Source organism: Thermobia domestica, chromosome 9 (assembly GCF_964235325.1).
Source record: "Thermobia domestica chromosome 9, izTheDome1.hap1.1, whole genome shotgun sequence".
NCBI lineage: Eukaryota > Metazoa > Arthropoda > Insecta > Zygentoma > Lepismatidae > Thermobia > Thermobia domestica.
Genome location: NC_137462.1, coordinates 107,947,084 through 107,958,547, shown reverse-complemented (window position 1 = coordinate 107,958,547; position 11,464 = coordinate 107,947,084). Strand labels below are relative to the sequence as shown.

Sequence of the window (11,464 nt, the reverse complement as noted above, 5' to 3'; positions counted from 1 at the left end):
AAGAAAACTGAGCCCGGTAAATAAAAAAACTGATTTAATTTTCGATTTTAGCACCGTCGATTTAGCTTAGAACACTATTCAGATTCCTTGTGACAAAAGCCTTGTTTACCAGTGTAATCACAAATTAAAGCCTAGATATTGCGTTGTGTTAACGGAAAAAGTTATGGAATGAAGCACTATTAGTCTCATTCTGTACAGGTTTGCGTGAAAGCAGAGCAAATTTTGCGTTTTAGTTTGCGATAAGTGATATTGCAGTAATTAAAAATTGCATTTTTTGTGTTTTATTACGGCTCGCAAATTTTGCGAAGATCTTTGAGGAGTGATGTGCTATGTGTTGTTAACTAATTATGTAATTTTCGCTTTTTAGTGATTCCTTTTTAATCATAGGGTCTCATTTCATCTTGGACTTCGTTATATTTGCGGACTGCAATTCAACATAAAAATTAAAATAAGCAATTGTAACTGCTATGTCGATTATCACAAACGAAAACACAATTTTTTGTCTTCTTTGAAACTTGTTCGGAATGAAGCCTCTTGGTTTTGTACGACGACGGAAGCAGGTATGAAAAAAAGTGAATTAACTCGCCATGAATTTATTAAGTACCTACAAATTTTGGCACGCTTATAGTGAAGCATCTGTTCCAGCTATTTGCGCGCACTCTATTGTTAATAATTTTGTATGTTTCCCAGTGGTGGCGATAGTGGCGCGTAGTTGTGGCGGCCATATTTTGTGTTTTTGTGTGGAAGTATTTAGTGTGGTAATTAAATTTGAAAGAGAAGAACGAAAATGAATATATTGCCGTGTACTTTGTTATAGTGCTATGGTGAAAGTCATTAAGTATTGTTCTTAAAATGTTATCGTGGTAAATAACTTTTGTATAGAGGTTGGTAATGCAAGAAATTCAAGTCTTGTGATCTTGTTAATTTGTTTTGTAGTATGATGCAAGGGGAGTAACTAAGATTTTGTTAGCGTACTTACAGGAAGTAATATCTCATCCCCACCATCAGTAATAAACACTCAATTGTATACGAAGTTTACAAGACAATGTTTGCGTACACAATGTGGAAAACAAGAATATGAAGGACTAAATGCACGTCCGGGTTTTGAAATGAGGCAAGAGTAGTAGTATTTATCATAAATGAGTAGATTTATCGATGGCTATTTGTTTGCCGTAATAGACATATTCGCGTTAAGTAAGCATGCAGATTTATAATAGTTCGTTTTAGTGTGTGAATAGTATTCGAGCGTAATATCAATCATGTAAACTTCCGAAGCTATTAGGAAGGCGATAGATGTGTCTGCTACTATACAAAAATAGTTCCCGAGAGAAATTTGTACTACCGTAAAGACATAGTACTTCTCAAGGTTCCTTGAAATGACAGGTTGCCTCACGCGGGATAAACATCGCGGCGTGACGTCACTGAAGGCCCGCTTTCTCCCTGCGAAGGCAGAAGTACAGGCAAAAATCAACTACTTTTGCCTACGAACGTTGCATTTTTACTGAAGTTATTAGCATTGTTATTCTTTATTGTAAAGGATTTCACTACTGTAAAATATTGTAAAATATTAGTACACATTGCTGTGTCTGGTAAAGAAATTGAAAAAAAAAAAAAAAAAAAGACATGTCGGGTAAAGAAATTGAAAAGAAAAAATGAAGTAGGCGACGAAAGTTCTTCATTTTCTTCCTCAATCTACGCGTAAATACCCCTACAACGGAGGAAAGAAATGCAAAGGTTCGTAAATAATAATAATATGCAATTAAACTCAAGTATCATCCAAACATATTTATGAAGTCAATGAAATGCTCAGAAATGCAAGTTACGACCAATCAGCACTTCAGCATATATATAAACGCTTTTTGGTACACGATAGCGGTCGCGTTTGTCAACAGAATCAAATCAAACTTCACACATAATTAGTATGGAGTAAAATATTGGTCACAGTCGAAGATAGGTCAAATCGTTGTAGGGGCTAGGAGTCTAGCCTTCTCCGCCCCCCCCCCCCCCAAAGCAGTTGTGTTAACTTAAGCTAGCAGCTGAGTTTTTATCCGATTTAGGATTTAGATTTCTGGGCTCTCGGCATCTTATGGCCATTTAGCCCGTCACGTTTGAGGGATGACGTCACACTATCCGGGAAAGGGAAGGAAGAAAGGATTGGGGAAGGAAGGAAGCGGCCTGGGAGTTATAAGTTATGGTGGCTAATGAGGAAAACCCAGGAAAACCTCATTCAAAGTCGCTAGCTGAAAAACCTGTTACACTTTTTCGACTGAGTGCCCCCACCGGGAATCGAACCCGAGACCGCTCGCACCGAAGGCGAGAGCGTTAGTGACTACGCACGTTTTTATCCGAATCAAACAAACTTTGTACATTGGAAATTAATAAGTTTCTTTAAAATCTACAATACTTCGATATCTACCTACCGCATACAGGCCCATGCCAGAATGGATTTCTTGTTTTTATAATTATTAGTTAATTAATATAATTTATTAAGACCTTCAGGCATCTGTTGCGCATTTTGCGATTGAAGGACGTGGCAGGCGCCTATTTTTAAAGAGTACCATTCCCGTATATCCCGGTGAGATTGAGGGGAAATGCTGAATTTTTTTTCAGAATTTCCATCAGTGGTGTTCGAACCTGTGACTTCAACAGTAATAATAGGGGTCTATAATAATAATAATAATAATAATAATAATAATAATAATAATAATAATAATAATAATAAACAGATTTCCACACCACCTTGAAGTACTGTGTATGGCGCATGTGACTTTTTTTTTTTTTTTTTTTAAATGGAAGATTCCCCTGGAGGCCTGTGAACCATTTTGAAAAGTATGCGAATCACACTTTACCTAACTTTTTATGTCTTCGTTTTCAAAGATTTCTTTTTCTCATTCGATTTTTCATTAATATGTCTTCTACGAATGAGTATACGCTGCTTTACAGAAGTTTTCATGACATTTGAATCAATGCCGTCTCCATACAGCCTACGTGCCATTCTGTTAGATATTTATTACTATACCTTTGCCTTTGGGAATGCACCCTCCAACAATTTCTAAAAATACTACTTCTATTTTCTTAACTTGCTTGAAGAAAGTATCAGTTGGAACAGTCAAATATTCGTGTGATAAATGTGAGAACCAGTCTGGTATAATGTAATCATGGCATGATGGTGTTTGGTCTCGTGTTCTTAGTCCCAAATTTTGATATGTTTTCTTATGCTTCGTGGCTATCCATCCAGCAAGATATTTCAAGCTGCCTTCAGAAGTATCACCTATCTGAAACTCTTTTGTTGGTGATCCAATCTTGCTAGCTGTGTCAGTATGACTACTTACAGTTAGATGAGAATCCATTGTAGTTATTCGCCTTCCATTTCATCTACGTTGTCTATGTCTTCCGCAAGAGTTTTTAGAGCGGATGAAGCAACAAATTCTTCATGTGTAACGTCAGTAGTACACATATTTGTCCTAAATATCTTTGGGCTTATCCCTAAAACTACTATTCGGAGCCTGTATAGAGCATTCAAAAGGTGACTGATGGTCATCAAATCCTCCTCGATATCTTATTTGAGAAAATACTCATAAGCTTTCAAGTGCGTCCTGGTTAACTTTGGCTATGAGAATATACTTTAGGTCATAATCTCTCAAGTCTTGGAGGAGCATTTGAATTACGTCATAGACATTAATATGCCTTTCTGAAATAGCACTTGTTTTGTTCTTCCTGTGCATTTCCATAGAGCTCATAACATCATAAAAATCTTGTAGTTTCTGTTTCTGTACGTCTTCGTGTCTACCAAAAGGGGATTTATGTGGATTTATCGCTTCTTTATTGGATAAAACATTCAATACATCGAACCAGTCGTTTACTAGTTCGATAAAATGTGCCGTCTTCATTGTTACTTCGTTGTTACTTTCTGGTTTATAATGTATTAGAGCTCTATTAACCGTGTGGGACAGCAACTGTGAAGCCAATTTCACATTTTGCCTTTGGGTACCCTTACATTCCATATGGAGATTGTTAATCTTAGGGCAAACATTTATTTCACTCGATGTCAATTCTATCCAGTGGCGGATCCAGGGGGCGATCGGCTCCCCCCCACAAGAGGAAACTTTTCTTAATTTTATATATAAATAAAACCCATCCCAGAGTTTGGAGCTTTTAAAAGTAGCTCTAAGTATAAGTATTGCAACCCACCGGCCCCTCAGAAGTCCATCCTGGATCCGCCCCTGATTCTATCAGAGCTTTTAGAGGCTCTTGATTAACAACTGACCCTTCTTCTCAATTCATTTTATACTAACCCGCTCAATTGATTTTAAAAAGCAACCAAAATCGCGGGAGAAAGTACGCTTCACACAAGCAACAGAATATTCGCGCGGGTCAACCGGCCTTCAGTGACGTCACGTGTGACGTTTGTTTACCTCGTGTGAGGCAACCTGTCATTTCAAGCAACCTTGAGTACTTCTGTCGTACCTCAGTCATTTTTGCATATTTTTTATGCTGTTCCTACACGGTCAAAGAAACCTTGGGTTTCGAATGAAGTTGAAACAATTTTTACACTATCATAGAAGTGGTGAACTTGTTGATAGGTGGCAGTCTAAATGATTGAAAATATGCAAACAGTTTAAGTGAAACTGCGAGTTGATTTAGTTCAGACTTGCACATGTATAGCTACAATATTAGCGTTTTCTTCCCTAACGTTTTGGAATTTAATAATTGGTTATATTAAACCTCTAAGGGAACACATCAGTTGATTTTATTACTACGCCGTCAGGTTAGATTAGCATAGGCCTATATTAAAGGAGTGCTACTTAGGTATATATATATATTAACTTTCTTGATATGGCGTACGGATAACGAATCACAGCTAAGATAAATTTCTCGAACAGTTTGCAAAAATTGTGGTCAACACCACGAAACAGTCTCTTTTGATGTTATTTATGCTATAGCGTTTCAGGCTATTTTAAAGAAGAGACTGAAGGTACAGTAAACCAAGCAAAGCAATGATTTTATTATTATTATTATTATTATTTTTTTTTTATTTATTTTTTTTTTTTCTAGCTACTGGACCTGTATCAGACTTCCTTTACAAACCTAGCCGATATTCGGACTGGTTAATTATAGTCCATCATAAAATTAGTAATTTTACTGTTAAAATGAGTGAATGCATATCAAAAAGGATTGCCCGGGGTATTAATTTCCACTTTCGAAGTATTTCTTCACAATGTAGGGGCGTATTTATGCCCTATAATTAGTGAAGCTCTCGTAAACTTAACTGCATCCATGAACGCAACTTTTAACGTAAGAACTTACTTCAGGATACTACGAGTAAATTTTGTGATGGAATACTTGCATTTATATTATAAGGGTAACATGTAATCATTTCCAGGATACTTCAATTTACACATATTATCAAGTTGTACACAATTACTTGGGCATGCACCAGGGCAATAACAGTCCAGAACGTCTTAATGAAGCAAAAAAAGTCAGATTTACATACATACATATATATATAGTCAAGAATAGCCAATTTGGACTATTCTTAACCTGCACCCTATTTTCTGTATATTCAATTATTAAGTTAATATTTACACTTATCAGTACCTTCATAATAAGTACTAACTATGGGTATACAAGCACTGTAAGTAGATAAATCGTGTTTGTTGTGATAATGCATACTTTGAACATCATATACATGCAAAAGATTCATAAAAATAATTGAACAACTGTCGGTCTGTCCCTCGATTCCAACATAGTTGTTTTCTATTTTCCTGCAGTCAGCTCGGGCGTTGGTTGGCTATTAAATGCTCTTGAATTGGATTGTTTTGAAGGGGAGTAAACCGAAATCTCTTGAACAAAACTATTGAATTCAAGACAAAAATGACGTCTTTTCCATCAAGTAGTATTTAATAATCTTGGACAAGATTCCTGTTCAAGCTTTCTTTGACCGTTTACAAATAATATTAGTATAGGTAGCGCATATTATACGAGAATATGGAGAAATTCCTAGTTTTGCTACGGTGCACTTACCTTTCATTTTAGATAAATTAATTTTAGCTTTTAAGTTTCCAGATTGTTATCATATCTCATCTTCTGTTCCTTTCCTTCATGTTCATGTAGTTTTATCTATTATAAGGGATTCCCAGTAGCTCAGAAAGTTAGTTTGGTGATTGGCATTTTTTTTTAATTAAAAAATGTAGCTACTTCTGGAGTGAATATTCAAGTTAAATGTAATCTTCGTGATGGATGCTATAGAGTACGTATCAAATTAATAAACAGTAACATTCTTGTGTGTCCGGTGATGAATTTCGTGCTTATTCGTGCATAATATCGGTCTGACGTGATTTTTTTTTCTGGAAAATTATATATATATATATATATATATATATATATATATATATAAACAATACAATTGATAAATCGAATACTTGTGTATTTCTATTTTTTTAGTTTGGGAATCATTTTTATTTATTTTTTTTAAGTCGTCCTACGTGAATAAAGAAAAACCTGATGATTTTTTCTTGAAAGATTTTTGCGTGTCCTAAATAGCACTTAATTTTTCACTTCAAATTTTCTAAGTATGTAAAAACGGTCTTTGACGCAGAGTAGATCCAAGATGTTCAGGCTTAAAGCGTTGAAATTTTGCCTTTTGTTAGGAAATTCGCAGTCACTGCATTAGAAAGTGTTTCACAAGAACGAAGTTTCATTTCGCGGTGCAGATTCACTTTAGGAGGGCTTTATTGTACCATTTTGCAAATACTACGTCCGGACATATGCCATAAAAACTATGGTGTACAAAGCTATAACTAGCCTGTGTTAGATGACCTGTGAAAAGCGCAAACCAACCTGTGCTAATGACCAGTAAAAAACACTATTATCTATTTATCTTTGCCGTAACCGAGTTAGGGCAGGACGAAGCTGCAGGGTCCGTAGACGCCTCAGCAACGATGGTTGTACACGTAAACAAAGATATCGCAAAACACTAGATTAGGTTAGTTGCTTTCATAATGCACTCACTGCAACTGCAAAATTACATTCTCACCACCACTGCGATATTCGCATTCAAGTTTGTGACTGTTCCTCCATTCCTTTTATTTTTTAAGATCTTTCTACATTTAGTACATTTTCTAGTGAATTTCAGTTACCCGTTCCTCTCCATAAAGCGTAGTAACTCTTAGATGGAATTCCTTACTGACAGTTATGTGACTGAAAATCCAAATGTCACATCCGTTACGTAACTAATGAGATGCGTTTTTGGAGTTTTCTAAACCCATAGGAGCCGTGCATTTTTCACTCTTTGTATATCGAATTCGCATTCTAGAGAAATTGTTGTGATATAAGATCGGTTATTTCCTTCATTTATCATATGCACAGTACATCAAGATTCCGGGACCACCGGTTAACTCCATTATGCGTAAAGCTATGAGAAACGGGAAAGAGAGAATAGTTGTTGGAAGTAAGGGGTTTTTAATCTAAGTAGTGGTTTTTTTTTTATTATATATATATATAATGGCATTTTCCGTTTGAACTTCGCCCTTGTAAGGTGTCGTTTGTTAAATGGAAAAACATTATTGCCAGTTTAGCACAGTTCCCTTGGGCCTCCACGATAGCAACAATACAGCATTGGTGAGAAACGGATTCAAGGTATTCTACGTTCCCTCACAGAACAACATGCACGTTCCCGTATCATTTTTGCCTGCCCTTTAGGACCTATTCGGACAGCGGACTGGAATCTTCGCTTTATGCATTACTATTTGTAAAACTAATTATGTGCCCATGCCCACTAATGTATTAAAAGCATTAAAAGGGGTAATTACTCATCATGTTCAAATTTTGTGTTAATTGTGAGAGTTTCTATCAGGGTGGATTGATTTAAATCGAATTCCGCAATAAATTAATTTAAAGTGAAGCGAATAAAATTTAAATTAATTAATAAGTAAAATCCCGTTTCTGTTATGTTATTTCGATTATGGAAGTTAATTATCATAATACAGTGAGACTCAAATGTACAGTATAGTATGAAAACAAGTGTCATGCAGAGGATGATTAGGGAAAATCCCGTTTTGAACAGGTAATGGAGCAATCCTGCTTTCTTCTTTTCGTAACATTGGGTTTGGGTTTTAAAATCGTTAACTATTCCAACGAGGAAATCATCATCGATATTTAAGACGAAAATTCTTTTTTGTGCGTGTCTGTTTTGTTTTTTTATTATTTTTATAACATTATGCGAAATTTATGTATTTCATGCCGCAAGCTAGTTCTGAGTTTTTAAAAATAGCCCCTGCCAAATATCAGTAACTTTTGTGAAAAAAGTGTCATTTTGATTAACGTTGCTGTACTTTTTCCTTAATGCTTAACCTTTTAAATTATATCACCTATTTTTAGGTTATAGGGTAGAATCTTCATTATTTGATTAAAAAAGTACCAATAAGGCTTTTTACTTCGTTTTCTTCAAGACTAGTGCATTTTAGAACATGTAACATATGCTTTCACGCCTTTCTGCGTTGAGGCATAGTGTGTGATGACGTCATACATTTAAAAAGTTATTTTTTGTTATGCGTATTATTATTATTTTTTGGCGGGTTACATTTTGCATTCAGAAGACTGAAATTTTGCACACTCGTTCAGTGCACCCCTTAATAATTTTCAGATGTTTTCAGATCTCTGCGTGGAAACACCGGAGTCCAGAGGGGCAAAAATGTTTTAAAAAATATTTTAACAAAAAAATAGTTTTTTTCGTGATTTTCCCGGCTCAGATGGAGACATATGAATGGTACCGTTTGAAAGGCTGTTCTGTTCTGAAGAAAATGATGTACGTACTATACTTCTAGAATAAATAGGTATGTATCAGGAAACTGTTACCTGAGAACCTGTTTTATACGGGAATCTGGGATATTTGGGGACTGTTATTTTTCGCGGGCTTACTTTTGCACCTACAAGATTGAAATTTTTCATTTATTCAGTGGACCCCTCAGTATTTTTCAGATTTGTTCCAGACCTCTGCCTTAAAACAGGGGGAGGGGTCCACAGAGGTAAAAATTTCTTTTAAAAAAAAAGACAATTTTAACAGAAAATTCCTTTTTTCGTGATTTACCCGCCCCAGATACATGATGGAGACATTTGAAGGGTACCGTTTTAAAATTTGTTTTATTCTGAAGAGAATAATGTACAAATCATGATCCTAGGATAAATAGAGTTGTCTGAAGAAATTTTTGTTACATCCGGGTCATCTGGGGCATTGTGGGAATGTTCTTAGCTCAATAGTTTCCTCACCCTTACTACTCAAGATAGTTGCTTGAAATTTTGTACACACATTTAGTACACCCCTTAGTATTTCCCAGTTGATTTTGAGATCTGTGCGTTAACACAGGGGAATCCAGAGGGGATCAACATTTTTTTAAAAAAAGAGAGAAAAATGCCGATTACTCTCAAAATTTCCCGCTTCAGGGACATGATAGGGAAATGTGAATGTTACCGTTTCAAAAGCTGTTCTATTCTAAAGAGAGTGATGTATGTACCATTATCCTAGGATAAATACGGATGATGCTGTGGCTGCTTGACTGAAAGTCTATAATTTACCTTTAAAGAGAGCTATAATTTAAAAGGGTTGAAAAACATTGTTTGGGATTGATATAGGTTAATGATTTGGGATAATTCAAAATTCAACCCCAATGCTTTCACTTAAATGGCATAATTAGCATTTAATACTAATTCCTAATGCTTTTTCTTCAGTTCGCGACTTGTATTATACAAAGGAGAAAGATTTGATTTAAATCAAAAAAATCGATTTAAATCAAAAAATCAACAAAAATTATTTTTTTAAAAAAATCATGATTTTTTTCCACCCTGGTTTCCATTTTGCATATTGAAGCACAACTTGTTAATAGTAATAAGTATTATTAATAACTTAAAATATAAAATGAAGTTGAATATAATCCAAGGAAATTTATTGTGTGTGATGATTCTGCGTACCGGCGAGAGGAATATATTTGTATTCATTAAAAAAGTGCAATCCCAAATACACCCAAAATTTACTAATCGTTAGGAAGTTATTACTTGTTCCTGCCGCAGCACATATCCTTTTAGAAAACTAATGTCAATGGAGCTATATCCCGTTGATTTTTTTCTTCCGAATGTCCTTACTTTTTGTACTTCCAGTATTTAAAAAAAGCATTATTATGATGATTAATTCAATGTTCCTTATTTTCAGCAATCTGTACTTTGACCCTTGGGATTTATGCGTTGTTACTTTAATTTTTATACCTTCACCTACATATCTCTGTGGAGTTTAGAGGATAAACGAAACAAAAATCAGGATTCATCCTTTATATACTCTACTCTGTACAAGGATGAAGAAGTGGATAAATATTTGTTTCATTTTTAGAGGATACTTCTTTTTTTATTGCGAAGCTTCTACTTAGGTCAGCAATCTTTGGATCAGTTTGGCGCAGCTTTCCATTCTTCTCTATCCTGAACCAGACTTTTCATTTCCATGTATTTTTTTTTTTTTCCTACGCCCTATTTTATTTGGTCTATATATTTCAGTAGCAACCTTCTTGTAGGTATTTTTCCTTCAGCCATTCACGCTGTAGCTAATAGGGTGATTGCTCTATGTCTCATAATGTGTGCAGTCATTCTTCAGTATACTTCTCTTTTCTCGTACAAATTCCAATACTCTTTTATTTCATACCTTATTAACAGCTGATTTTCAACATCTTTCTATAGCACCATTCAACGGCGTCCATTTACTTTTTTTCTTTTCTTTTTTTTTTTTTTTTTTTATTTATTTTTCTAGAGTCCATGTCTCACATTCATACATCACATTTCATGTATATGCTTTCATCAACCTTTCTCTGTCGATGTTTCCAGTTACAAGTTTTTGTTTTTCTTCGAATGCCTTCTTGGCCTGGTCTATTTTGGATTTTACATTTTTCCTGCATCTGTTATCGCTTGTTAGTTTACTTCCTAAGTAACGGGATTCTTGCATCTCTTCCACGATCTCCCATTTTGATCTTCATTTCTCTTGTTTCTATTCTTGCGCATTTCGTAACTTCTGTTTCGCTCTTGTTTATCTGCATGTTGAATTTGCTGATAAGCATTGTTTCACTCCGTTGAGACCTTCCTCTATTTTTCCTCTCTCTCACTGTCAACTAACAGTATTGGCGCCAATAAAACTTATAATTAGGGCCCGGATTTTTATGCGCTAAAAAACTGTAAAATATTTATTTTTTATGTGCTAAAAATGAAAAAAATATTTAACAAAAAATAACAAGGAAATGTATGGGAAAACGCCCAACAAAAAAAAAATAAATAAATAAATGCTGGTACTCACCAAGAGCTCCTATTCATCAGATGTCGAAATTCCATGGGCATTGCAGTGAATAACTAATGACTTTTTCAAATTGTCCATCATAAAGCCGTTCCTATTGTCACGGAGTAATGCCTTATATTGAAAAAGGAACTTCTACAT

At 35.0% G+C, this 11,464-nt stretch overlaps 1 protein-coding gene across 5 annotated transcripts in view; it reads left to right on the top strand.

Moving 5' to 3' along the window:
* The first annotated feature begins 674 nt into the window (after nucleotides 1-674).
* Nucleotides 675-11,464, top strand: part of LOC145694916 (uncharacterized) — a 107,560-nt gene continuing 96,770 nt past the window's right edge. For 3 of the 5 annotated variants that reach the window (XM_081771681.1, XM_081771683.1, XM_081771678.1), the window contains exon 1: nucleotides 676-884. The gene's annotated coding sequence lies outside the window, so the exon portion shown is untranslated. Of the gene's footprint in view, nucleotides 885-993; nucleotides 1,115-11,464 lie in introns of those variants that run through there. The other 2 variants (XM_081771679.1, XM_081771680.1) reach the window with 2 other exon arrangements.